The sequence below is a fragment of the Pleurodeles waltl genome, chromosome 2_2, assembly GCF_031143425.1.
Source record: "Pleurodeles waltl isolate 20211129_DDA chromosome 2_2, aPleWal1.hap1.20221129, whole genome shotgun sequence".
In the NCBI taxonomy this organism is placed as follows: domain Eukaryota; kingdom Metazoa; phylum Chordata; class Amphibia; order Caudata; family Salamandridae; genus Pleurodeles; species Pleurodeles waltl.
Genome location: NC_090439.1, coordinates 444,351,431 through 444,377,807, shown reverse-complemented (window position 1 = coordinate 444,377,807; position 26,377 = coordinate 444,351,431).

Sequence of the window (26,377 nt, the reverse complement as noted above, 5' to 3'; positions counted from 1 at the left end):
CAGTTTTTTCCAGCACTACAGACTTTTTCCTCAGTCTCAAATTATATCGCGACACTCCAGAAATCGTATGGTCCGGAAAGAACTCCGCAGATTGGTCAGGTGATACAGCACGGCCTTTCTCTGTAGTCAAAATCTCTTGATGATCGGTCAGCACAGCAGGTTCCACCAAGGTAGGTAGCACTCTCTTGCAGTGAGTACTATGGACCCAATTCTTTAGGTTTGTCACTCAAACTGCTGTCCTTGTCGCAAGGAGCACCTGCTCTGGGCCTCGCCACCTTGGTTCCAAGCTGCTTGATCTTTCAAAGGACTTAATCATCACCTGGTAACCAGGTCGGAGTTCATGGCCTTCACCTGTAGATCTGTCAGGAAGTGCTTCTCGAACCTGTTAATGAATAGAAACCAAATTGTCGGTTAACTGTGCCAAATAATCATTCATCAGGACACAAGGTACATCACATACAGAATTTGGCTTAGGAACTCCCCAAATGTTAATTGGCCTTCCAAATACTATTTCATAGGGGGTAAGGCCTGTTCGAGAGTGTGGCACAATGGTTAGAGCGGCAGACCCTGAAGCAGAGATCTGGCTCAAGACCAGGGTTCAAGTCCCGCTTCGGCAGGTCTTGGGCTCAATTCCCCTTGACCAGATAATTCTCGCCTCGGTGCCTAATCTAATTCATGGGTTCCACTCTGCAACTCTGGGCAATAGCTTGCTTAATCTCCACAACGGCCCCCACAGCGCTTGGATGCCTGGCTTCACCCTGGGGGTGCTCAGGAGTGGGTGCCTCACAGGGAAAAGCCAGGAGGGGTTCCATAGCGGTATGAGTACAGCGCCTTGAGACCCTAACGGGTGAGTAGTGCGCTATACAAGTGCTAATTTACATTTTAATTTACAATTTACCTAGTAGACAATAATGCAAACGGTAATGCATCCGGCCAAGTTAAAGATGTGGAAGCCTGTATCTTCGCTAACTTCAGCTTCAAAGTAGCATTATACCTTTCCACCAACCCTGCTGATTGTGGGTGGAAAACCGCATGAAACTTCTGTTTGATCCCTAATCCTTTCGGGACATACTTAATAACTTCCCCAACAAAATGAGGTCCATTATCATTCCATAAAAGTCTGCAAACACCAAACCTAGGGAAAATTTATTTCAAAAGCACCTTTGCTGTGGTAATGGCAGTACTATCCTTTGTGGGGTACGCCTCTATCCATTTACTAAAGGCACATACCACCACCAAGACATGCTTTAAATTGTTGCAGCGTTCAAGCTGAATATAATCCATTTGTAGAACTTCAAAATGTGCAGTCGGTGTAGCAAACCCTCCCGCAGGAGTTTGTGTCACTTTTCCAGGATTGTATTGTAAACAGATCAAACAAGACTGTACTACTCTCTTGGCTGTACTGGAAATTTCTGGATGCTCCCAAACTTGCGTAAGCAACTTCGTTACTGTTGAAGCTCCAACATGTGCCAGCCCATGTGCCATCTGAACCATAGGTTGTAAAAAAGCTATAGGCAATTTCCATTTATCCATCTGCTTATTCCGCCAACAGCCCTCATCATCCAACTCTCCTTCTTCAGACCATTGCTCACGTTCTTTCACAGAAGCAGATTTCTGTATATCTAATACGTCTTGTCCAACATTATGCCAACGTTCAGCTTGTGACTTCACTACATACATAGAAGTAGTACTTTGCTGCATCGCAATCTGACGTGCGACGCGGTCCGCAAGGGCATTATCTTGCCCTATCTTATTGGTCACTTTCTTGTGTGCACTACATTTCACAATATCTATTTTATTTGGATATGTCAATGCAGTCAAGAGGTTATGCACTAATTCTCCATGCATTATCTGCATCCCGTGGGATGTGAGAAAGCCTCTCTCTTTCCAAAGCAAACCAAAATCATGAGCCACTCCAAAAGCATAGCAGCTGTCTGTATAAATGTTCAGACATAAGTCAGTACTAAGCTCACATGCTTGTGTCAAAGCTATTAGTTCAGCTGCTTGAGCTGACTTCTGTGGTATACGAGCTGTCTCCACTACTGTGTGTATTGTGGTGATTGCATATGCAGCTGAGGTCGTACCATCTGGCAACTTCAAACAAGACCCATCTACCCACAATTCCCCGTCTACATCTGGAAGGGGCGTATCTTGTAAATCAATACGAACCTTTATCTGTTCTTCAGTAAGGAATATACAATCATGTGTTTCTTGTGACTGAGGCTGAGTCACCGGATATGGCAACAAAGTGGCCGGATTTAGTGTTGCACATCTCTTCAGTGTAATGTGAGGAGCCAGCAATGTCAATTCACATCCTGTCAGGCGAGCGCTAGTTAAATGTTGTGTCTTTGTTTGATTTAAAAGAGCATCAACCGCATGGGGTACTAACACCAACAGCTTCTGTGACAAAACTATCCCTTCACTCTGACGTATTGACACAGCTGTTGCCGCAACTGAATGAAAACACCCAGGCAACGCTCGAGTGACAGGATCTAGTACTGCTGAAAAATATGCACAGGGAAGCTGCTTATCGCCATGTGTCTGTACTAATACTGACAATGCACATCAATCTTTCTCATGTACATAAAGTGCAAAAGGCTTTGTGTAATCTGGAGTACCTAACACTGGTGCTGAACAAAGGGCTTGTCGTAACTGCCGGAAAGCAGTCTCACATTCATCTGTCCATGGGAGGGGAATTGGAGTATCTTTAGTCAAAAGTGCTAGCAAAGGTTTGACAATGTGTGAAAACCCTAATATCCATTGCCTACAAAAAGAATACGATCTGATGTAAGTGCACGGCCCTCCTTGGACAAAAGGTGACCTAAATAGGTTACCTTTGGTTTACAATATTGCAATTTCTTTTGTGATGCTTTATGATGGTGTGAAGCAAGAAAAGAAAGTAAGGACAAAGTGTACTTTTCACATTGCCCAGGGGTATCAGCTGCCAACAAAATATCATCAACATATTGTATGAGAGCCACACCTTCAGGCAAAACAAAAGAATCAAGTTGTTGTTTTAACGCTTGACTATAAATACTAGGACTCTCAGTATAGCCTTGAGGAACTCTGCAAAATCTTAATGACCGTTTATTCAAAATAAAACCAAACAAATATTAGCTGTCAGGATGAATAGGGATCGAAAAGAAAGCATTCTTCAAGTTTATCACAGAGAACGTAGTTGCTGTTGGGGGAACCAAAGTAAGAAGTGTTGTGATGTCAGATACCACAGGATATTGTGGTACCACAACCGTATTCACTTCTCGTAAATCAATAATGAATCGGTAAATCCTAGTATCAGTATCCTTTTTTAGAATATGAAGAATCGGACTGTTACAAACATTATACGGAACTTCCTCAACAACTCCAACTGCAATAAGATCATGCACAATTCGTATGAGTGCTTCTTCGTCCTCCTGTGAAATTTTGTATTGAGGCAAACGTGGCAATACAGCTCCCTCCTTGACACTAATATGTACCGGTGGAATAATCATTTGTCCCACATCAGTATCTGAAGTAGCCCACAAAGTACTAGGGAGTGAAGCTAATGCAATATCCTCTTCAACAAGACAAACTCTTTCCATCACAGGATGATTATCATTCAAAATAACACGCACCCCTTCAGGAGAGCATCGTATTGTAGCCCTGAAATACTTGAGCACATCAAGACCCACAATATTGTCTGCTGTATTTGGAGAAAGCAAAAACGGACATGGAGCAGTATATTTATCAACATGGAATGCAAGTGGTTGTGACAATGGGCTAGGGGAAGGTGTTCCATCGAAACCTATCTATGTAATGGTTAAGCCAGACAGGGGAGCCCTTGGAACCAATTATTTAGACAAGGCGCTACAAGTAGCTCCTGTATCAACCAGAAACTGATCAGTAGAAACCAAAACATGTGCTGTAACATAGGGACCCTCTGATCTACTGGAACTTCAACTGATTCCTTACCCCATCCTAGGCAATCATATGCATAAGCAGAATCTTGGAAATCAGGCTGCACATAGTTAGACATCTGGTATTGGTTCCGTCTATCAAAAATATTAAACCCATCCTGCCTTCGTACATTTGCATCAAACCTAGCATGATCATTCGTACTTCTTCTAGGCCCTGAATATCCTGAGCGATTTCTCATTTGTCCCCGACCACGTGAACACTGCTGAACACGTAGTTGTGGACAATCGGCAGCCCAATGCCCGAATTTCTTACAATACGCACACTGATCAACAGACAAATTCGAATGAATGTAAGAAGAACCATAAGATCCACGTCCACCTCTATCACTACCTCTAAAAGGCGGACCATAAGCTTGAGCCAACATAACCTTCGTCTTTAATTCTTTAATCTTTAATCTTTTTATCCTCGCTACCTTTTGCTTCTAATTTCTGACGTTCATAATACTGAGCCATAGTCAAAAGAGAAACCGGAGTTGAGGTAGTCCATGAAATTTCACTAGCTTTTAGATTACTAGCTATTCCTGGTAACAGATTTGCGACATATTTATCGACAACCAAATGTCTGCCCGTATCATCTGACAATAACTGGCCGCTAAAATCATGAAATGCTTCTTCAAAGTGTGTAAAGAAATCAGAGACCGATTCATCTGCCTTTTGCTCACAAGATGCTAAAACCGTCCAATCTATCTTTTAAGGGGGAATAATCGTTTTTAACTTAACTAATATGGCTGCGGGACGATCTATAATCAACTGATACGGCTTTTTCGCAGGTTCCCTATGCCCGTCCATCTGTTCTAAATCTTTCCATGATGCCCCAAAAACTACACGATCATCAACTTTACGAACAGTTCTCCACATATCTGGCGGTAATATCAATCCGAAAAATAAATCAATGTCAGCCAAAGTCATAGTACAAGTGACTAATTGCTCCCTCAACTTCCTCATAAAAGGCGGCTGGATTTTTCCACGGGTCAGGTAATGTTGTTTTAAGTGCCATTACATTTGCCCTATTCCAAGCAGTATACACCCAATTATAAATAAAATAACCCTTAGCATCAACAGAAGTTTTATCATCACTTGTACCCGATCCTTTAGGAGGAACATACAAAGGCGCGGCCTCCCGCACGGGTGTCACGAGAACTATCATAGTCTTATCTGTTCCGAAGATGGAAGCTTGCACCCTGCCGGTCTGAGATGTCCGTGCAACTACGTCCACGGCCCTTTTCTCCTCTTGCAAACGGACTGCCGCAACACATAATTTCACCAAACGCCTGATTGCATCAGCCACCTGGGAGAAAACAAAAAGACCATCACGCATTTGCTTATGATCAGCTGCTACATCATCGGGCTCTAACTCATCAGAATATTTCCAAAATAATTCAATAACTTCTGTGCCAAATGCCTCCGTAAAATATAGCTGCTCCTTTTCCGTCCACCCTTTCATGTTGTCTAAAAGTTCAGAAGCAGAGACAACGCCACAAATTGTTTTACGAGCAGTAGATCTAAGCTCAGACCCACGGTCAGCAGGCAACATAAAGCGACTGCCTCGTATCTTCTGTTGCTCCGTACCGGAGACCTCAGCTAACTCATGAGGGGCAGAACGAATGACATACGGAGGTGAAGGGCGATCTAGTAACAAAAAATCATTGTGCGGTTTATTAAGGATAGGATAGAGAGGTTGCCGAACAGTGTATTGGCCAGTTACCTGTAATTTACGTTCTTTCTCTTCCATCTCCATTAAATCTATTATTTTATTTATTTCTCATTTCCAATGCTTTCACATATACATTCTTCTGCTGCTCTTTCTCTAGCAAGGCTTGCTCACGCTTCACTCATCCACGCACTTCTTTCTCCCACATTCGTACACAGTCAAACATATCTTGCCTAGACCTTCGCTTACACATACATTGTTCCACATACTCAATCTTTCGCAAATCAAATGACCCATGCATTGTCCAACGTTACTCAGGATCCGCACAAGTGTATTTATTCCATAATGTGCTGTACATTATAGAAGAAAGACCATGTTTAACATACATATCTCTATTGGGCGTCCCCTCTGGAGGTGCCGGTTGCGATTCTTCCAGTCTCAAATTGGTACCATTACAAAAGCAACACATCCTACGAAGTGCGCTTAAAACAGGCATGCCAAAAATAGTACAGAATATGCAGTATTATAATCAAAGTAACACTTAAGGTGCTGTTCAAATCAAAATTAAATTGGAGAAACTTTTCCTCATTACCTGCCTATATAAATTGCAATTTATATATCAATTCAAAGGACACAAATTGACTAGTCACCCAAAACACGAGAGCCACAGTAAGTGGTGCTAAACTTCATTACCAAACAAAAGCATCAAAATGGTCACTGCATGACGAATGAACAAAAAGGATCTCAGTCGAGGACCGGCGCCATCTGGATGGTCAAATCAGAAAGAAGGGAAAAACGCGGTGGTTGCCAAGACTCGGGTCTCCTCAGGCATTGATCGTCCGCAGCGAGATCCCAATCCTTTGTAGCACCCAATCCATCGGGCGTCCGAGTCGCCGATGAGTCCCTGTTCGGGTGCCAATTTGTCGAAGTAAGCCTCAGCAAGGCCTACTAGTGCAAGGGGTTAGCCCTTCTCTGCACAAAGTCCTCAGACCATATAGGAAGAAGTTGGCACAGAAACTGAAATAAAAGACAAAGTTTATTAAACCTCATGAGGTGGTACCACAGTTCAAACAGCACCCTTTGGTAATGTTTGAAGTAGCACACTGAACTAAGAGAGCATGGTCCTTTTATACCCACGCAGGGGCTAAAAGAAGGTGGTACAGTTATAGAAGCAAGACTTATAAATATATAAGGTCATATGGAAATGCACAGTCGACAGGTAGGAGGGGCTAACAGTTTTCAAGGACTAGTAGACACATTACTGTCAGTTACTAATTACTAACAGCTGCAGACCTTACTGGGCATGTGCAAAAGTGGGAGATGCTAAATACAACTTGTCACTAGACAGATTTTCAAGAGTAGTTAACAGGAACGTAGGACAGAACACATGGTGAGCACATGGCAGCATGTGGCAGAGATAAAGGCTGCCATGAATACAAAATGGATTCCGCGAAATGTTCACAATAGTTGCTAAATATAATATGTCTTCTGCTGATGCTTGATCTAATCGCTACTAAATTACAACAACTGTGGATCATCTATCTTTTAAAAAAGCTTCCAGCAATTTAAGAGCCTTGTCTCTGATCCCTGCTTGATATAAGCGGGATATCATAATCTGTGGGGAGATAGTGTCAAACGCGCAGATACATCCAAAAGGACAAGTATAGCCCCTTGTCCTTCATCCACCATTCTCCGAGTTGAATCAGATGAGGTAATAAGAGCGGATTCTGTACTGCGAGCCTTCTTAAAACCATGCTGAGAGGCATCTAATCCTCCCGACTCCATTATAAAATTGGCCAATTCCATATTAATATGCTTCTCCAAGATCTTGGCCAAGAAAGGGAGTAAGGAGATGGGACGTAGATTATTCAGGTCATGATTAATACCATCTGGTTTCTTTTTCAAAGGAATTACTGTAGCATTCTTACAAGCAGTAGGATAGTCTCCAGAGGTAAGAACCTCACGAAAAATTGGGACAAGAGTTGTCGATACATGATCAGAGGCTAATTGAAGAATAGTCGGAGGACAAGGATCCGAGGGAGAACCTGATTTCATTAAAATATTAACTTCTTTCTTTTTTTTCAAAAGGTAGGGGTTGAAAGTTAGTTAAAATGGAAAGGTTGGTATTGGATTCAGTATCAGCTACAACAAGGCCGCCTTCTCTTTCCTCAGGGAGAGTAAAACTAGCATAAATTTGTAGGATTTTATTTTCAAAATGCAAGGCCACTTTGTTGTAGAATTCTTGTGAATTCTCCAATTCTGACAGAGGCGGAGGAGCTGTCAATGCTTTAATAACCCTAAATAGTTCTCTGGGGGCATTGGAGGCATCTTTGATATTTTGAGTGTAATACACAGATATAGCTTTGGTGCTTGCCTTTGTATAACTTTTGAGGGCAGTTCTTAATTTCTCATTCTCAGTGATAGTAGAATTCAATTTCCAGCGCCGCTCTTGCTGGAGGTACTTTCTTTGAAGTAACTTAAGATCCTTGTAAACCAAGGTTGGCTGGGTTTGTTTGTTACCTGTAAGCCATAGGTCTTAAGGGGAGCCAACTGGTTCATAGCAGAGGTAATTCCTTGATTGAAACTATCCACTGTTGATGGGAACTGATTTTGTACTCTTTCCCAGCCTAGCTCCAGTCCAGGCACTAGCTGTTCCTTCTTAATCTGGTTCCAATGTCTGAACAATTTTCTGTTACAATTAGATTGCTGAGGTACAAGATTTTCCATAAATCCAATATAGGTTAAATGTTTGAACCAGCAGGCCTTTTGCAAGAGTTGGACAAATACACAGGTGGAAGCAGGCATTTGGGTGCTCCCACTCTCTCTCTCAAGAGTTTTGCAGGTATCAGTATACAAAAAGAACGGATTTATAACACAAAAGAATTATATAATATTGGAATAGGGTGGCACTGAAAAAAGCCTTTGTGTTTATGGTGTGTAATGTTCAGTTAAACATAGAACTGGATGTGTTCCTTGATGTTATTAAGAAAGATCCTTTTACCTTCCGTAGTGAAGTGTGCTCCATCTCTCCTACAGACACCTGGCATACACAACCATATGTTGTTATAATATATTGATCCCATGTCATGATCATGAAGAAATGTAGAAACTGTTTTATTGACATGATTCTGGGACTTCTTAATCACAGGACAAAGCTCCTTTGAAAGTTGCTATTTCTGCCTTTGACATAGATTAGAATATACAAAGGCTGTGCGAGGAAAGAGAGGCATCAATTCTAAAAAAAGGTCTCATTTATTTGCATTTGAAGTGCTAACATATGTGATTGTGCCTAGGTGATTGCCACCACAGTGTACTATAATCAGGTCAGTGTGTTCACAATCCTAAATGCTCTAAGCCATTAGTAAGAATTGATGCCACTTCATATCGCTTCGGCCAATCTAAGTTATGTCCAATTTTGGAAATCCAAGGTTATTGTCAATGCAACAATTTAGTGACAAAGTTTCAAGCCCAGTGGATGAAGCTGTGTCCCAAAATCCCGAGGCATCCCATGGTGGAGTATGGAGCTCTCAGTAACAAGAGGAGTACTCAGCAGAATGATTAAGCTCAAGGAGCAAGACAGAGTCATATCAGCAGAGGAAAAATGGGAGGATGGCAAAATTATAAATGTAATTTGTGAATTTTTGGCAGTTACAAGAGTAGGATAGGTTTTGACCAACTGTTGTTTTTATGGTACACAGTTACGTCATAAACAATATGAGCTTTTTTATTGGCTGATCTTCAAATTTTGCTGCAATCCCACAAGATTTGTTTACAAGCTTCTGCAGGTGAAGTTTGAGTGAGGCGGGCTCACATGATCCCACAAGACTCTTGTGAGAAAAGCATGGCAGTTGAGTGTGCCTCTGCCATTAGGTCTTCTTCACAGTCTGAATTCCGCGAAGTCGGTCCTGCCGCGGGCTGTTTTTTGGGCGGCGACCTGTTTTCTCAGTCATGGTGTGGCCCGCGAGTCCTAACTTGGGCCCTGGGTCACGCCGCACTCGCTGGCAGCCCCCTTAACTCCCCATACTATTACCTGTGTTCCTGGAGATTTCTTCTTTTCTTCTTTTTTTTCCATTTTGTGGCAATATTGTCTTTCTCCCAAGCATCTGTGGTATTTTCCTGCATGTATTGCTTGATTTCTTTTGTGACATGGCCTTTCTTCTGTTCTTCCCTATGTGGTATTCCCAATCCAAGATGGCGTCATTAGTTCTTCCTGCATGTCACTTCCTGCTTGGTGGTCTATAAGCACTGAAGACCTTCCGTCTTGGTGGTGAACCTCGCTCCTGCTCTTTGTTTTCCAGGTACTCTTTTTTCCTGTTTTCAAACAGTTTTTGTTGATTCCTGTATTTGACTCCTTGCTGATTTTATTTTTTCCTCATTTCAGGAGTTCCTGTGGTTTGAGGTTTTTTGCCATTTATTGGGTTTTTCCTCTGGGACTCCTAGAGGGTACAGCCTGCTTTGGCATTATCGAATTGGCAGCACTGTGGCTACCCGAAGGGGTCGCCCTTATCTTGGCCAATTCAGAACAAGCAAGAAACAAGATGGATGCCGAGTTTTGCAGACCAGAGCGGTAAGAGACGTGCAAACCGTGACAGATTGCAACGCCAAAAGATTAAGCGTTGCTCCAGAACTATGGAAGAATCTCAAGAAGACATCGTAGAAACTGCACAATCCATGCTTCATACAGTACAACAACAGGCCCAGGAGTTACAATAACTATGTGCGGAACATACAGCAATAAGTCAAGACCAAAGTGGGATATTTAATCGTTGCTTTGTCTGGTCCAGCCTTAGTTTGGGCTATTCCCTTGGTAGTCACTGAAAACCCACTGTTGTCTAACTATACTGCCTTTATTGGGGACTTTGAACAGATGTTTGAACAACCCAGACTGGAGTCAGCTACTGAGGAGACTTTATGTGATATACTACAAGGCAATCAGGATGTCCTGCAATATTCACACTGATTCAAACAGTTAGCAGCTGAAACCACTTTGTCACTCTTTTTCGCTGAGGACTACGAGACAAAAGAAAGAATGAATTGACACATTCTACTCAGGTAGATTCTATGAAAGAACTGATGGATTTGGCATTAAACAATGAGTATCATCTATGAGAATGTAAGATGGAGAAACTAAAAGTTTGGTTGCAGTCCAAGTCAGGAGTAAATCATTCCGCAATACGTCACCCAGACGAAAGCAATTCTGAGAACCGAGCATCTACAGAATAAGAGCCCATGCAAATAGATATACTTTGTGGACCCTTATCTGAAACGGAACGAGAAAACAGATTACGGAGATGCCTATGTCTCTATTGTGACAATGCAGGTCACTTGATTCAAATGTGTCCCATACGTCCTTCCAGATCTACGGGAAACAGAAACTCCTATACTCCTATTCCCTGTGAGAATAAAGAGGATGGGAGGTGTCAAAATACCTTCTATATGTTTCTCTAAAGAAAATACCACAGCTCTTTTTATCATGTTGGCTATGTTACAGTGCCCACATAACAAAGAAGAGCGAGTATTTGCGTTATTAGATTGCGGAGCAAGTGGAATATATTTGGATGAGACATGGGCTAAAGAAAAAGGAATTCCTCGTTTTCCCAAAGGGATGCGAAAGCATGTCCACATGGTTGATGGCTCCCCTCTTCATTCTGGACCAGTTGTTGATACCACTCCTACCCTTTGTTTGCAATTTGGAAAACATCAGGAATAAATTACTTTTGACTTGATTTCTTCTCCTAATCATACCATAATTTGTGTGCTTTCCTTGGCTGATGCGGCACAATCCATACATTAATTGGGAGACAAGAATGATATCCCTCTCTTCCCAGTTTTGTCAAATAAATAGTGATTCAATGGAAACTTATTGGTCTCCAAAAGTTTTGATTATTCCTCCCAAAGAAGCGAGTTGTACTATTAACATGATACAAGTGGTACCTAGTTGTTATCAAGAATACTCCGATGTGTTTCAGAAACCAAAGAAACTTGTTTTACCTCCACATCACGAGTATGATTGTGCCATTCCTTTGATACCTGGGGAAATGGTTTCATTAGGAAGGATGTATTCATTGTCTGAGCCAGAGAAAGATGTACATAAAGAAAATATAGAAGAAAACATATAGAGTGGATTGAGGACTCCTTCTTCATCGCCTGCTGGGGCTCCTCTTTTTTTTGTGCCAAGGAAGATGAAAGATCTGCGTCCCTGTATTGACTTTCACAGATTGAACAAGATTAACATCAAAGATAGGTATCTATTGCTTACCCCTTTTTAAGGATATCTTAGAAGAAGCAGTCCGAAGATCCAAAAGATTTACAAAATTGGATCTATGGGGTGCCTATCACCTTTTATGAATCAAGGAGAGAGATGAATGGGAAACAGCTTTCTGTACTCCTTTGAGCCATTTCGAATACCGTGTTATGTCTTTTGGCCTGACGAATGTGCCATCTTATTTCCAAAGATTCATGGACTCAATGTTCTCCGATCTACTAAATCAAAGTGTCGTCACATATCTACATGACATCCTAGTATATTCTCGTTGTCCAGAACAACATACAGAGCAAGTCCTTCAGGTTTTAGAAAGACTTTGATGGAATAATTTGTACTGTAAGTCTGAAAAATTTAAGTTTGATAAAACTGAGGTACTGTATCTTGGTTTTTGCATCAATCAAGTTGGTATAGCCATGGACCCAGAAAAGGGACAATGCATTTTAGACTGGCCCTCTCCTTCTTCAGTTAAGGAAACTCAATGATTCCTAAGGCTGTCTAACTTCTAACTATAGTTCATAAATGACTTTGCCTTATCACCCAGACCATTAAGAAAGAAAACTTAAAGAAGGGTTTTTTGAGGACTGAGATGGCTGAGATGCTTTCAACATCTTAAACGTGCCTTTATCCAATCTCCAATATTACGGCAGACACAACAAAGAATTCATAGTGGTTACTGATGCATCCGACAGAGCAATTGGAGCTGTGTTGCTAAAAAAAAAGACGATGATTGCTTGGAACATCCTGTCTTTTATTTATTCCACATACTGACAGATGCAGAACAATGTAATTATTATACAGAATAATGGAATTGTGTTGGAACAGAAATTGACGGCTTTAAAGGCAGCTCGTAAAGAATAGAGGCATTTATTAATGGTTACCAAGGAAGCTTTCGGAGTTGGAAAAGATCATCGTAATCTTCAATGCCTCTGTAGCTTTCATTGTCGAAACAGTCGGCAAGATGGGCTTTCTTCTTTAGTCAGTATGATCTTGTGGTAACATACATACCTGGACCCCAGAACCTTGCAGCAGATGCTTTATCACACAGTTATCCAGAAAGTGAGTTTTCTTCTTCACCAAATATAATTGAACCATGTCGAATAATCGGAGCCGTACAATCATTTCTTGATCGAGTAAAATCAGAATACCAGTATCCCCCTCTTGAAAAGTGGACCACTCTGGGGCATATTTATCATCTCCTAACGCCAGTGGAGCGTCACTTTATGTGACACTTCAGTGGAACTAACCACTGCTCGATATTTGCATAGAGGTGTGGCGCCACTTTTGTGGCATTACACCTCCTTATGAATATGGCCCCCTTGGACCAAGTATTCTGCGTCAGAGGGGCGTGCAATGGGTGTTGCTGTGGGTATGCCGCTGCTTCACCTATTGCATTTTGACGCTACCTCAAATTGACAAGATTTCATAAACCCAAGGCAGCGCCAAAATCTAACACAACCTACAGGGGTGGCATTAACAAGGCGCAATGAGGAGGAATACTTTTATTCCTCCTTATTTTTTGTTTTTTCTATGTGTGCTGCATTCTGCATCACACATAGAAAGATCAAAATGACAGAAATGATTGTTTATGTGCAGGAAGGTGACCCTTCATGCACATGAACAATCATTTGAAAATGACACTTTGACACTTCTGTGTGTGCTGCATTCTGCCACACGCACAGAAGTGCCAAAGCGCCATTAGTGATTGGTTATGTGCAGGAAGGGACACCTTCCCGCAGATAAACAATCACACCCCTCTACGCAGACATCTTTGCACAACGGTGCAAGGATGCCTGCATTGGCGCTGGTAGCTAAATTTAGCACCAGCGTCGGGGACAACACAGGGGTGCGCCGTATTCACTTAAATATGGCACATCCCTGCATTGTGAAAATGACAGAGTGCTGCGCTGCCAATGTTGGTGCAGCACCATGCACTCTCATTTTCCCATAAATATGGGCCTCTGTGTCCTCAATAGAACAAGGGATGATATTATCGTCAAGGCACTTTATTTCTACCTGCTAAAAAAGTTCAAACAGAAGCCTTGCAGATGTGTCATGACTCCCCTATTGCCTGACACCGTGGAATCAATAATACTCAAGAACTGCTCCTTCATTCATTCTGGTGGCCCACTGTAAAGACAGACGTTGAAACTTATGTAACCTCTTGTCCAATATCTTCTCATGTGTTTCTATACCCTACTCTGTATAGTTGTTATGCAGACTTCTCAGCATAAAGGTAATGCCATTTCAATACCTTACTGGTACATATGTCATCCTGGGGAGATCTTTCACCAGAGAGGTAAGCCCCTTTTAACACCCTAACTTGCACACTAATCACTCAAAAGATAGGCAAGGGTCCAGTCTCTCTCCATATTCTACTACACAAACTTATCATGCCAGAAAGATATGTAAGCATAAAGATCAGTTCCTCCCGACAGCCTACTAATCATACCTGTCGGCATGGAAAGAGGTACGAGCATTGAGATGATTTTTCCCCCATAGCCTGCTGCAGACACCTCTCACTTGGGGAAATGTGTTAGTGGACAGACTACTCTCTTCTCATATACTACTGTGTATTACTGTTGCTCTAGGGAGAGGTGTTAGCGCAGAGGTCGCTCTTTAGCCACACCAAACTAAACACCCATGTTTCCCTGCATACTATTGCATATCTCTATCATTCTGGGGAAAGATGTAATTGGGCAGGCATTGCCACATCATAATAGGCATGGTTTTTTTTTCCCTGAGGAGAGGTCTCAGTAAACAGGCCAGTACATTTTGCAATAGAAAGGTCTCACCTGTGACATGAGTACCTCTCACACCCTACTATGCATATTGCTTAGCTTGAGGAATGGTGTGAGTGGAGATGGAGTATCTTTTTACACCATACTCTACACAATGGTCACCTTGATCCAAGCTGTCATTGGAGAGGCTTTCTCTCCCCACATCCTACTATATGCACTTGTTGCCCTGGGAAAGGTGTTAGTTAGAACTCAATCTCTCCTCACACAGTACTGTGCACTCCTGAAATACTGTGACAAAGTCTTAGTGTAGAGGCCACTTTCTCTTCACACCATACCAGTGGGGACAATAAGGTATAAGTACTGTAATGAAGCAAAGTGTAAATTTTCCCCCAACAAATATTACAATCTTGTGAGACTCTTGTGGGATTGTAAAAGAGTAGGGAGTTAAAGACAATTTTTCTCAAGAGAGAGGTGTCAGTGCATAAGTTTATGTTTTATACAGTCTAATACACACACCTATTATACAGACCTTTTTTACATGAAATATAGGGAAATATTTGAGTTCATGAGTATTTCGGGAGAGTCAGACAAACAAACGGATGGAGCATGCGGTTGGGTCCTCTTGCTCTGGCAGTACATTTGTGGATCGTAAAAGAATTAGGGCCAGATTTATGGAATGTGGCACTGCACTGAGTGCAGCGCCATTTTCACTGCACCCCTTAGCACCCACTACCGCCACCATGTGTGCGCAATATTAAAAATATTGACGCTACTCATGCAGAGTACATAGGGCACCATTCTAAAGAATGGAATGCCCCTTTTTAAACCTGGTCTTGAGCAGGCGTTAAAAGTGCCATAAAAAATGGTACAAGGAAATCTCATAGAATTCCTTGTGCCATTTTTCTGGCTCCCCTAATGAGGGACTGCCCCCTTTGCAGGAATAACGTAGCGCAAAGGATTACACAGTGGCGCAATGCATGCATTGTGCGACCCTATAAATACGGCGTGGGGATTTCGGCCTCATTGGCCACATTGACATATAAATTAATGGTGTAAGGTGGCATTGGGGCATTATAAATATGCCCCTTAGTGAGTAAAGAAAATCTGTGTCAAGACACATGTTTCAGTGCAGAGACTTGTATGTCTGCAGACTGTATTATATACACCCTAGCATGCACAGTTGTTATCCATGAGATATATGTATGTATGTATGTATATGTATTTATAGAGCGCATTCAGGCCGAAGCATCAAAGCGCTGAGAAGGTAAGGAGAGGCGCCTACGGAGAAAAGAAAGCTTCAAAGAATAACATTAGCACGGAAAGAGCCATGTTTTGACAAGTTTTCTAAAAGCTAAAAGATTTTGTTCCTTCCAAATAACTAGTGGAAGTGAGTTCCAACATTTAGCTGCCGCCACCGTAAAAGCTTTATCTTCCCATTTCGCTTTATAGGTGTGAGGAACCTGAATTCTGAAAGCTCCAAGTGAACGGAGTTGTCGATTGGGTTTATACCAACATGAGCCCTCATTACAACCCTGGCGGTAAATCCCCGTTACCGCTGTGCAAAAGTCCACCAACATACCGCTGCGGCCGTGGAATTACCCCACAGGTATTACGCCCCACAGCCCGGAATCCGCCACAATACTGACACCCACACAAGTCCGCCACACCAAAGGTCAGTGATAAACAGGCGTTAACAAAACTGGCACCGTCACGCCAACAGGAATACGGCCACACTATCACGACCCACGAATCAACGCAGCGCTCTTTCAACCGCTGTAATCCATTGGCGGTACACACCGCTGCGCTCAAAATAGACACACATATACAAAACACGAGCACATTGGACAATTCGAAATACACACACCTGGTACACATACACACACCACATCCACACACCCAATCCAATATAAAGCACACACCCACATCACCCACAAACCCTTACTACCAGAATTTTGAAACCACGCCAGAGAGACACACTACCTAAAACAACACCAGCATCCACAGACACACAACACCATCACTTACACAACATCCACACACCTCAAACAACACACAACAACACACCCCCTCACACATCACAACAGACACCACCTCACACATCACCCACACCACATCATGGCACCTGCAACGACACCCCAGGTTCTCTGAGGAGGAGCTCAGGGTCATGGTGGAAGAAATCGTCCGGGTAGAGCCACAGCTATTTGGATCACAGGTGCAGCAGACTCCCATTGCAAGAAAGATGGAGCTATGACGCAGAATTGTCAACAGGGTCAACGCAGTGGGACAGCGTCCAAGAACTAGGAATGACATCAGAAAGAGGTGGAACGTCCTACGGGGGAAGGTGCGTTCCGTGGTCTCCAGGCACCAGATTTCTGTACAGAGGACTGGCGGTGGACCCCCACCTCCTCCCCCATAACTAACAACATGGGAGGAGCAAGTCTTGGCAATACTGCATCCTAAGGGCCTTGCAGGAGTGGCAGGAGGATTGGACTCTGGTAGGGCAAATCTTTACTACCTTATCCCCCCACCCCACCTGCATACCATCACATATTCTCACCCTCACACCCATCACCCCAACAACCCACAGATACACCACCAACACAACCCACACATCCCAAAACCAAGCCCTGCATGTGACACCAATGCATGGACACCCATCACCCAAGCATGTCCACTACAGAGACTCACTCATTCCCCAAAATCACAAATCACACAAGGACCAAGCCAATAATGCAAGCCCACCCAACGTCACCGGACAGGAGGTGCCAGACATACCCAGTCCCTCCACAGAAGAGGCCCACAGTGATGACAGCAGCTCTGCACCACTGGATCAAGATGACCAGCCCGGCCCATCTGGGACCTCAGGACAGTCAGTTCCCCTGACACTGTCACAATCCACCACAGAGCCTCCCCCCTCAGGAAATACCAGCACAGCACCTACCCAGCAGGCCCATCCCTCTGTCCCCAGGAAACGTCAATCAGCAGTATGTCCACCACAACAGGGAACCCAGGCAAACCAACCAACCCAAGAAAATCAGGGACCTCGGGGCAGTGGGCACACGGTTCAGGGGACAGAGGCACAGGATAACAGGGAAACTGGGAGGACTGCTGTGCGACAGGGCGAGGACAGGCCCTGGGAACCCACTCTCCACGAGGCACTCTCCAACATCATGGGAGCTTACCATAATTCCCAGGAGACGATGGGAACGGTACTGGCCAAGTTTCAGGAGACCCAGTGGCTGCAGGAGGAACACTACCTTGGGATCAGGGAGGACTTGAAGTCCATTAACACCACCCTGGTCACCATTGCTGGGGTGCTGGCAGACCTTGCCAACACCAGGAGGGACACAGTGGCACAACAAGGGGCCCCTGACACTAACCTGGACGATGAACAGCCCTTCACCTCCGCCGGCGCTAGTGGGCTGGAGGCATGGCCACAGGAACAACAGGACACCAGCACCCCACCCCCTGCAGATGGAGAACCACCCCACAAGTGGTCCCTGAGATCCAGGAACAAGACAGAGAACATTGCCAAGACGCTCGCCAGGAAATGAGACCCTCCTGAATGTCACGCTTCTTCCCACTATTTCACCCTATCCATCCTTAAACTGCCATTGCTCCACTTCGTATGCCCCTTTGGACAATGCACCTGTGAAACAAATAAACTGGACTCTGCCATGGACATTCCTCCACCATCCCCCCAGCCCATTTTATAACCCCCTCCACTTATTTGCACAGGAATAAACACACTTCAATCACAAAACAATCTGGAGTCAGTCTGTGCTTTCACAAATGTGTAATTGCAATAACTATGAAATACAGCAATGTCCATTTACTTGTTCACATACCAATGTAACACAGCTGTAGGTCAGCAGTAAACATAGCAGAGGGCACAAAGTGGGACCCAAATCTGTGAAATGGAGAGTCAAAGTGACAAGTCAGGGTCCATACACTAAATGAAAATGACACACTTATGCTAGTTCCAACAATAGAATGAGATGCGGGAAGCAGTGCCCTCTTCTTACCTGTGTCTCACTGGAAGTATTGCATGATGATGTTGTTTCGGTTGTTGATATCCTCTTCTTCTTCCTCCTCTTCTTCACTGTCCACAGGCTCCACAGCAGCCACAAGACCACCATCTGGCCCATCCTCCTGCAGAAAAGGCACCTGGCGTCGCAAAGCCAGGTTGTGCAGCATACAGCAGGCCACGATTATCTGACACACGTTTTTTGGTGTGTAGTTTAGGGAGCCACCTGTCAGATGGAGGCACCAGAATCTGGCCTTCAGGAGGCCGAAGGTGTGTTTGATCACCCTCCTAGTTAGCCCATGTGCCTCATTGTATCGTTCCTCTGCCCTTGTCCTGGGATTCCTCACTGGGGTCAGTAGCCATGACAGGTTGGGGTAACCAGAGTCACCTGCAAATGTCGAGGGACAACTGCTAGACACACACTAACCCTTGGGACAGCCCCATACCCAGAAACCTATGTCAACTGTATTGGGACCTTGCCCTCACCTATTAGCCACACAAGGTGCCTCTGGAGTTGGCCCATCACATAAGGGATGCTGCTATTCCTCAAAATATAAGCGTCATGCACAGAGCCAGGATACTTGGCATTGACATGGGAGATGTACTGGTCTGCCAAACACACCATCTGCATATTCATAAAATGGCAGCTCTTCCAGTTTCTGTACACCTGTTCATTCCTGCGGGGGGTACAAATGCCACATTTGTCCCATCAATGGCACCAATGATTTTGGGGATATGTCCCGGGGCATAAAAGTCACCTTTCACTGTGAGCAAATCCTCCACCTGAGGGAAAACAATGTAGCTGCGCATGTGTTTCAGCAGGGCAGACAACACTCTGGACAACACGTTAGAGAACATTGGCTGGGACATCCCTGATGCCATGGCCACTGTTGTTTGAAAAGACCCACTGGCCAGGAAATGGAGTACAGACAGGACCTGCTCTAGAAGGGGGATTCGTGTGGGAAGGCGGATAGCTGACATCAGGTCCGGCTCCAACTGGGCACACAGTTCCTGGATTGTTGCACGATCAAGTCTGTATGTGACCAGGATGTGTCTCTCTTCCATTGTCGACAGGACCACCAGGGGTCTGTACACCGGAGGATGCCGCCATGTCATCACCTGCCCCAGCGGACGTGCCCTATGGAGGAGAACAGCGAGCAGAGAGTCATCCAACACTGAGGTATCACAATGTCTTATTTTCAGAAATGTTATTAATCCGCAATGTGCCTGTATCTGTCTATATTCCCGGCCTAGATAGGTGTGACACAGTTAACATCCATCCAATGTGGCCTCCTGAAATGGCAGCTGCCTGATCTGTAAGGTGGGACAAGGCAATATAAGGTAACTGCACTGGCGTTCTACACCGTCGAGGTGGGCAGTCGAAGACCGCGGCGCAATTCAGCATTGGTTAATATTGGGCCCTAAGGGTCCCAGGAGCCAATAATGATGTACGCCGGTGGTGAAGGTATGCACTGCCGCGAACGTGACCGACATTTTCTGTCTGTTCACTCACTTGATATCTGACCTTCAAAAGGAAAGGACCTACACTGCAAGTGCTGCTGTGACCTCAGTCTGGAAGCGATGATGGCTAATGTGTCTGGGGAAAGGGCCCCTGCCTTCACTTCGGTGAGTTGGAGAACTAGTGGATGGGGTCCTCCCCCAGTACACGCAACGTACGGTCCTCCAGACAAACAGGTGAGTACTCTCTGAGCATGCTGCATGGGCAATGCCTGTTTTGAGTGGTGTGGATGGAAGATACAGGTCGGGGGGCTGAGGTCTGCATGTGCGGATGGGGAGTGTATGTGCGTCAGGGCAAGGGTGGGAACTGGGGGGCAATGAGTATGACGGTCCGGACAGGTCAGTAATTTCCTTTTCCCCCTGTACTATTCCTCTAGGTCAGCGCCCACCAGAAGAAGGGTATTTGGCGTGCCATCACCAATGACGTCTGGACACTGGGGGTCTACCACAGACGGAGCACCCACCGGCGTAAAAGATGGGAGGACCTGCGCCGCTGGAGCAAGAAGACGGCCGAATCCCAGCTGGGGAAGGCCTCTCAACTTGGGAAGGGTACCCGTCGCACCATGACCCCCCTGATGTTCCGGATCCTGGCGGTGGCCTATCCGGAGTTGGATGGGCGCTTGAGGAAATCACAGCAACCACAAGGGGGTGAGTACACTCTCATTCAGCTGACTCTGCGCGCATTACGAGGTGTCTGGGTGGGGGAGGTGGACAGTGGGTTCCCCTAGGCCAGGGCAAAGTTGGTAGGGAAGGTCCCTTGTGACGCAGGCTATTTGGCACCCCAACCCTACCAGTGGAAAGAGCCATCTACACCTAGTCATTCTCCTGTGACTTCCAGGTGTCCAGCAATTGGTCTTAAGCCTCGTACCTCATGGTCAGCATACATTTCTAGGAACTGTTAGTACATGGCATAGTGCACATGTCTTTCTTCTGTCTTTCCCCCCTTTTTGTGGTCTCCCTGTTATTGTGTGCAATAGAATCATCAGGCGGAGGAGCATTGGCACCGGAGCAGGAGGGAGCTGTGACGCACATGGCCCTGGAGGGCGAAACAACAGAGTCTGAAGCCACCAGTGGGATGGAGGGCGAGGGGAGGTCCACGGTGGGGACAGGAGCAGACAGCAGTTACAGCAACTCCTCCTCTGATGGCAGGCACCTCTATGCCCACTGTATAAACAGGTACAGCCACCACCCCCCTACCAGCACCGCCCTCCCAGCAGCCCCTCAGCGTGTGTCCCATGCCCGCTTACCCAGGAGGGTGGGCATCTCCTTCTCCGCAGGCACCTCAGGCCCTGCCCCAGTCAGCCCTGCTGCCCTCAGTGAGGAGGCTATTGACCTCCTGAGATCCCTCACTGTTGGGCAATCTACCATTGTGAATGCCATCCAGGGTGTAGAGAGGCATTTGCAACAAACAAATGCATACCTGGAGGGCATTCATTCTGGCCAGGCATCCCACAGAGAGCATTTCAGGCTTTGGCCTCAGCACTCATGGCAGCCATTGTCCCTGTGTCCAGCCTCTTCCCTCCAACATCCTCCACCCAGACCCAATCCCCTGTACCTCAGCCTATCCCAAGCACACCATCAGACCAGCATGCACACTCATCAACACACAAGAGTGGGCATGGCAAACATAAGCACCACACATCCCACAGGCACTCACACAAGCACCATACTCATTCAGACACAGCAACATCCACTGCCTCCACTATGTCGCCCTCCTCCACATCTTTCTCCTCCCTCCCTGTCTCGTCTCCACTCACACCTGCATGCACTACATCCTCAGCCACTGCCTCCATCACCACACACCGCTCGCGTGCACTCACCACCCCCACTACCATGCACACATCCCCAGTGTCCTCTACCAGTGTGTCTGTGAGCCCTCTTCCCAAAGTACACAAACGCAGGCACACACCCACCCAAAAGCCATCCACCTCACAACAGCCTCCGGCCCATGCACCTTCACCCAAATTCAGCAGAAGTACACCTCCTACAACTACTACCTTTACCTCCACTCCCAAACCCCCTCCATCTTCCTGTCCCAGTGTGTCTAAGAAATTCTTCCTGGCTAACATTGACCTCTTCCCTACACCTCCCTCCTGTCCTTCCCCTAGGGCCAGGCTTTCCAGGTCCCAGCCCAGCACCTCAGCCACCAAATCCCCAGGCACAGTGGTGCCAGCAACTGCGGGGTCATGGAGTGCACCCCCCATCATGGCTACCAGTGTGCCACGTAGCGAGGGCAAGGACATTCCGCCACCTGCCAAGGTGAAAAAGGTGCCCACAACCTGGAGGGAGAAGGCGAAAGTACCAGCTACCAAGGGCTCAGCAAAAACCAAAGGGGATAGTGGCAAGACAACTGCAGCACCATCAAAGTTGGGGAAGGGCCAAAAGCTAAAGAGCAGGTCAGGAGAGGGCATGGTGGCACCGACTGAGGGACCAGTGTCACACTTTCTGTCCACGACCACGCCAACCTGTATGGCGGCGCACACCACTAGATGCCCCCTAGACTGCCACCCGCACCGCCCCCGGCATGTCTACAGCCTCAGCGACAGTCCCCAGCCTCTTCCCCAGTGGGCAGTCATCCGAGGCTGCAGGAATCGTCCTGCTGTGTTCCTCTGCAGGTGCTGACCCATACACCGCCACCAGCACCGCCGCAAGCACCGCCGCAACAGACACAGCCGCAAGCACCGCCGCGACAGACACCACCGCAAGCACCGCCACCGACCCCGCTGTGTCCTCGGACACAGGCACCAACAGTGGCATGGCTACCATCTCCAGTGGACAGTCGTCTGAGGCTGGAGGAGAGTTCCTGGACCCTGAGCAACTTCCATGAGGCATTTCTTCCATCACTGTTTATACCTGTAGGTGGTAGGCGCAGCAGTGTGGGGTATGTCGCTGCCTCCATGGCGTATCATGCTACCTGAACCTCGCAAACCTCGTGGCACGCACACCCAGGAGAGGGAATTGTACCAGCCACTTTGCACGTGGAGCACTCTGTGCACCATGCCCTCTCCAGAACCAGTGGAGAATCACATCCACTACCTGAGTCCTTGGCAGGATGAAGCACTCTGCGCACCAGGCCCCCTCCAGAACTAGTGGAGAATCACATCCACTACCTCAGTCCTTGGCAGGATGAAGCACTCTGGGCACCAGGCCCCCTCCAGAACCAGTGGAGACTGTTATCCACCTGAGAGACTGTGGCTTTGCACTCCCCAGGATTAAGCAGTGGGCAAACCAACCATTCGAGAGACTTGAGAGACTGTGGCTTTGCACTCCCCAGGATACATCAATGGGTATGAGTCCCCTCGTGCAGCAGAGGCGTCGTGCGTTCATCAGGCTGAGGTGCCCCCCCTCCCCCTACCCCTGAGGTGCCTGTATATTTTCAATCTGATGCCCCAGCAGTATTCTCTCTGTTTCGAGTCAGGTATCATGTGTGGGCCTCGCCCGTGCATTTTGGACCCAGTGGTCCACGGACAATGATTAGTACACTATCCGGACTTGGTGTACATATTTGTATATACTGAATTTTGACTTTTGAATGATGGATTTTTCTTGATTACAATGGTTACAATCATTTCTTTTTGTCCTTGCGTTCTTCCGGGGTGGGGGGGTGTATATGTAATGTTGCTGCATGTATTTGTGTGTATGTTGTGTGTGAGGGTGAGGGTTGGGGTGTTGCGTGTTGCGTGTGTGTGTCACTCTGTTTCCTCCCCGTTCCCCTGTGTTGTAGGTGCAGTACTCACCGTGGTCACCGCTGCCCCCGTTCGTATTCCTGGCAGAAGAGGAGGTAAACCAACATAGGCAGTACATGTACTTCGGGCTCCATGGCGTCCTGGTTCCTCATTCGGTGTCGAGAGGTGAGTGTTTTCCCTTCTGTGGACTGTTTCCGCCGTGCTTTTGATAGTGTTGGTTTCGCCCCGGAAAAGGTGGCGGATAGGCCTCTTGTAATAGGTAGGCGGTACTTTGTCTCCCGCCTGTCTGTTGGTGATGACCGCTGCGATGTTTGTTTCTACCGCTGTGGCGGTCGGAGTGTTAAATGGGCTGTCTATGTTGGCAGTTTCCGCCACGGTCAATATCCCATTTTTTTTTCCGCCAGCCTGTTTGCGGTGTTACTGCCGCTTTAACACCGACCGCCAGGGTTGTAATGAGGGCCATAATCTGGACACCAAATACTTAGAGCCATATCCATGTACCGCTTTATGAGTTACACATAAAGGGGGTCACAAACCGCCAGGGCTAAAGTGACGGAAGCACCGCCAATAGGCTGGTGGTGCTTCCTGGCCTATAACGACCACGGCAGTAGCGCCGCGGTCGCACCGCCGGGGCCGGCGGTTTCCCGCCGTTTTAGCCCCGGCGGTGATAATCCGCCAGGGCAGCGCTGCAAGCAGCGCTGCCCTGGGGATTATGACACCCCTACCGCCAGCCTGTTTCTGGCGGTTTGCACTGCCAGGAAGAGGCTGGCGGTAAGGGGTGTCCTGGGGCCCATGGGGGCCCCTGCACTGCCCATGCCACTGGCATGGGCAGTGCAGGGGCCCCCTAACAGGGCCCTGGCCAGCTTTTCACTGTCTGCATAGCAGACAGTGAAAAGCGCGACGGGTGCAACTGCACCCGTCGCACGGCCGCAACACCGCTGGCTCCATTAGGAGCCGGCTCCTATGTTGCGGCCTCATTCCCGCTGGGCCGGTGGGCGCAAACTTGGTTTGCGCCCGCCGGCCCAGCGAGAATGTCGTAATGGGGGCCGCGGGAGTGCGGCCGCATTGGCGGCCGCACAGCGGTTACCGCTTGGCGGGCGGCTCCTGTCGTAATGACCCCCAAAGTCTTAAAAGTAATACGTTGGGCCACTGGGAGCCAGTGTAGTTGTTTTAAGCTGTTACTAGCTGAGGTTGAGCAGGAGAGATTCAAAATAGCCCACAAAGCTGTGTTTTGAATCAACTGGAGTTTCCTTAGTGAGAATTTATCCAAATGTAGCATTGCGGTAGTTCAATCTGGATACTACCAATGCCAAGGTCACTGTAATTCTCCATTCCCTTTGGAGAAAAGGAAAACATTTTGTTTAACATCTTCAGTGTCCAAAAGCTATTTTTAACACTGTGGTTAACATGTGATATAAAAGAGAGGCAGTTGTCAAAACTAACCCCTACATTTTTAGTAGCAGTAGTAGGCACTGGCAGAGTGCCCCAATCCGGTCAGCCACTTCTTCCAAAAATGTTTTGACTGGGATAATCAATTGGGTATCATCAGCATAGGAGGTTGGCCTGAAACCAAAAGAGCGATTCAGTTTGGCTAGAGGAGCAACATATAAATTAAACCAAGTGTGGCTAAGTGACGATCCCTGGGGAACACCACAGGGTAAGTGATATGCAGGAGACTTAAAATTGCCACAACTCACCGTGGACCATCTATCTTTTAAAAAAGATTCCAGCAATTTAAGAGCCTTGTCTCTGATCACTGCTTGAAATAAACGAGATAACATAACCTGTGGGGAGATAGTGTCAAATGCCGCAGATAGGTCCAAAAGGACAAGTATAGCCCATTGTCCTTCATCCACCATTCTCCGACTTGAATCAGATGAGGTCATAAGATCGGATTCTGTACTATGAGCCTTCCTAAAACCATGCTGATAGGCATCTAATCCTCCCGGCTCCATTAAAAAATTGGCCAATTCCATATTAATGTGCTTCTCCAAGATCTTGGCCAAGAATGGGAGTAAGGAGATGGGACGTAGATCATTCAGGTCATGATTAATACCATCTGGTTTCTTTTTCAAAGGAATTACTATAGCATCCTTCCAAGCAGTAGGCTAGTCTCCAGAGGTAAGAACCTCACGAAAAATCGTGACAAGAGTTGTCGATACATGATTGGAGGCTAATTGAAGAATAGATGGATGACAAGGATCCGAGGGGGAACCTGATTTAATAAAAAAATAAAAAAACGTCTTTATTTTTTCAAAAGGTAGGGGTTGAAAGTTAGTTAAAATGGAAAGGTTGGTATTGGATTTTGTATCAGCTACAACAAGGCAGCCTTCTCTTTCCTCAGGGAGAGCAAAATTTGAGGGATTTTATTTTCAAAATGCAAGGCCACTTTGTTGTAGAATTCTTGTGAATTCTCCAATTCTGACAGAGGCGGAGGAGCTGTCAATGCTTTAATAACCCTAAATAGTTCTCTGGGGGCATTGGAGGCATCTTTGATTTTTTGAGTGTAATACACAGATTTAGCTTTGGTGCTTGC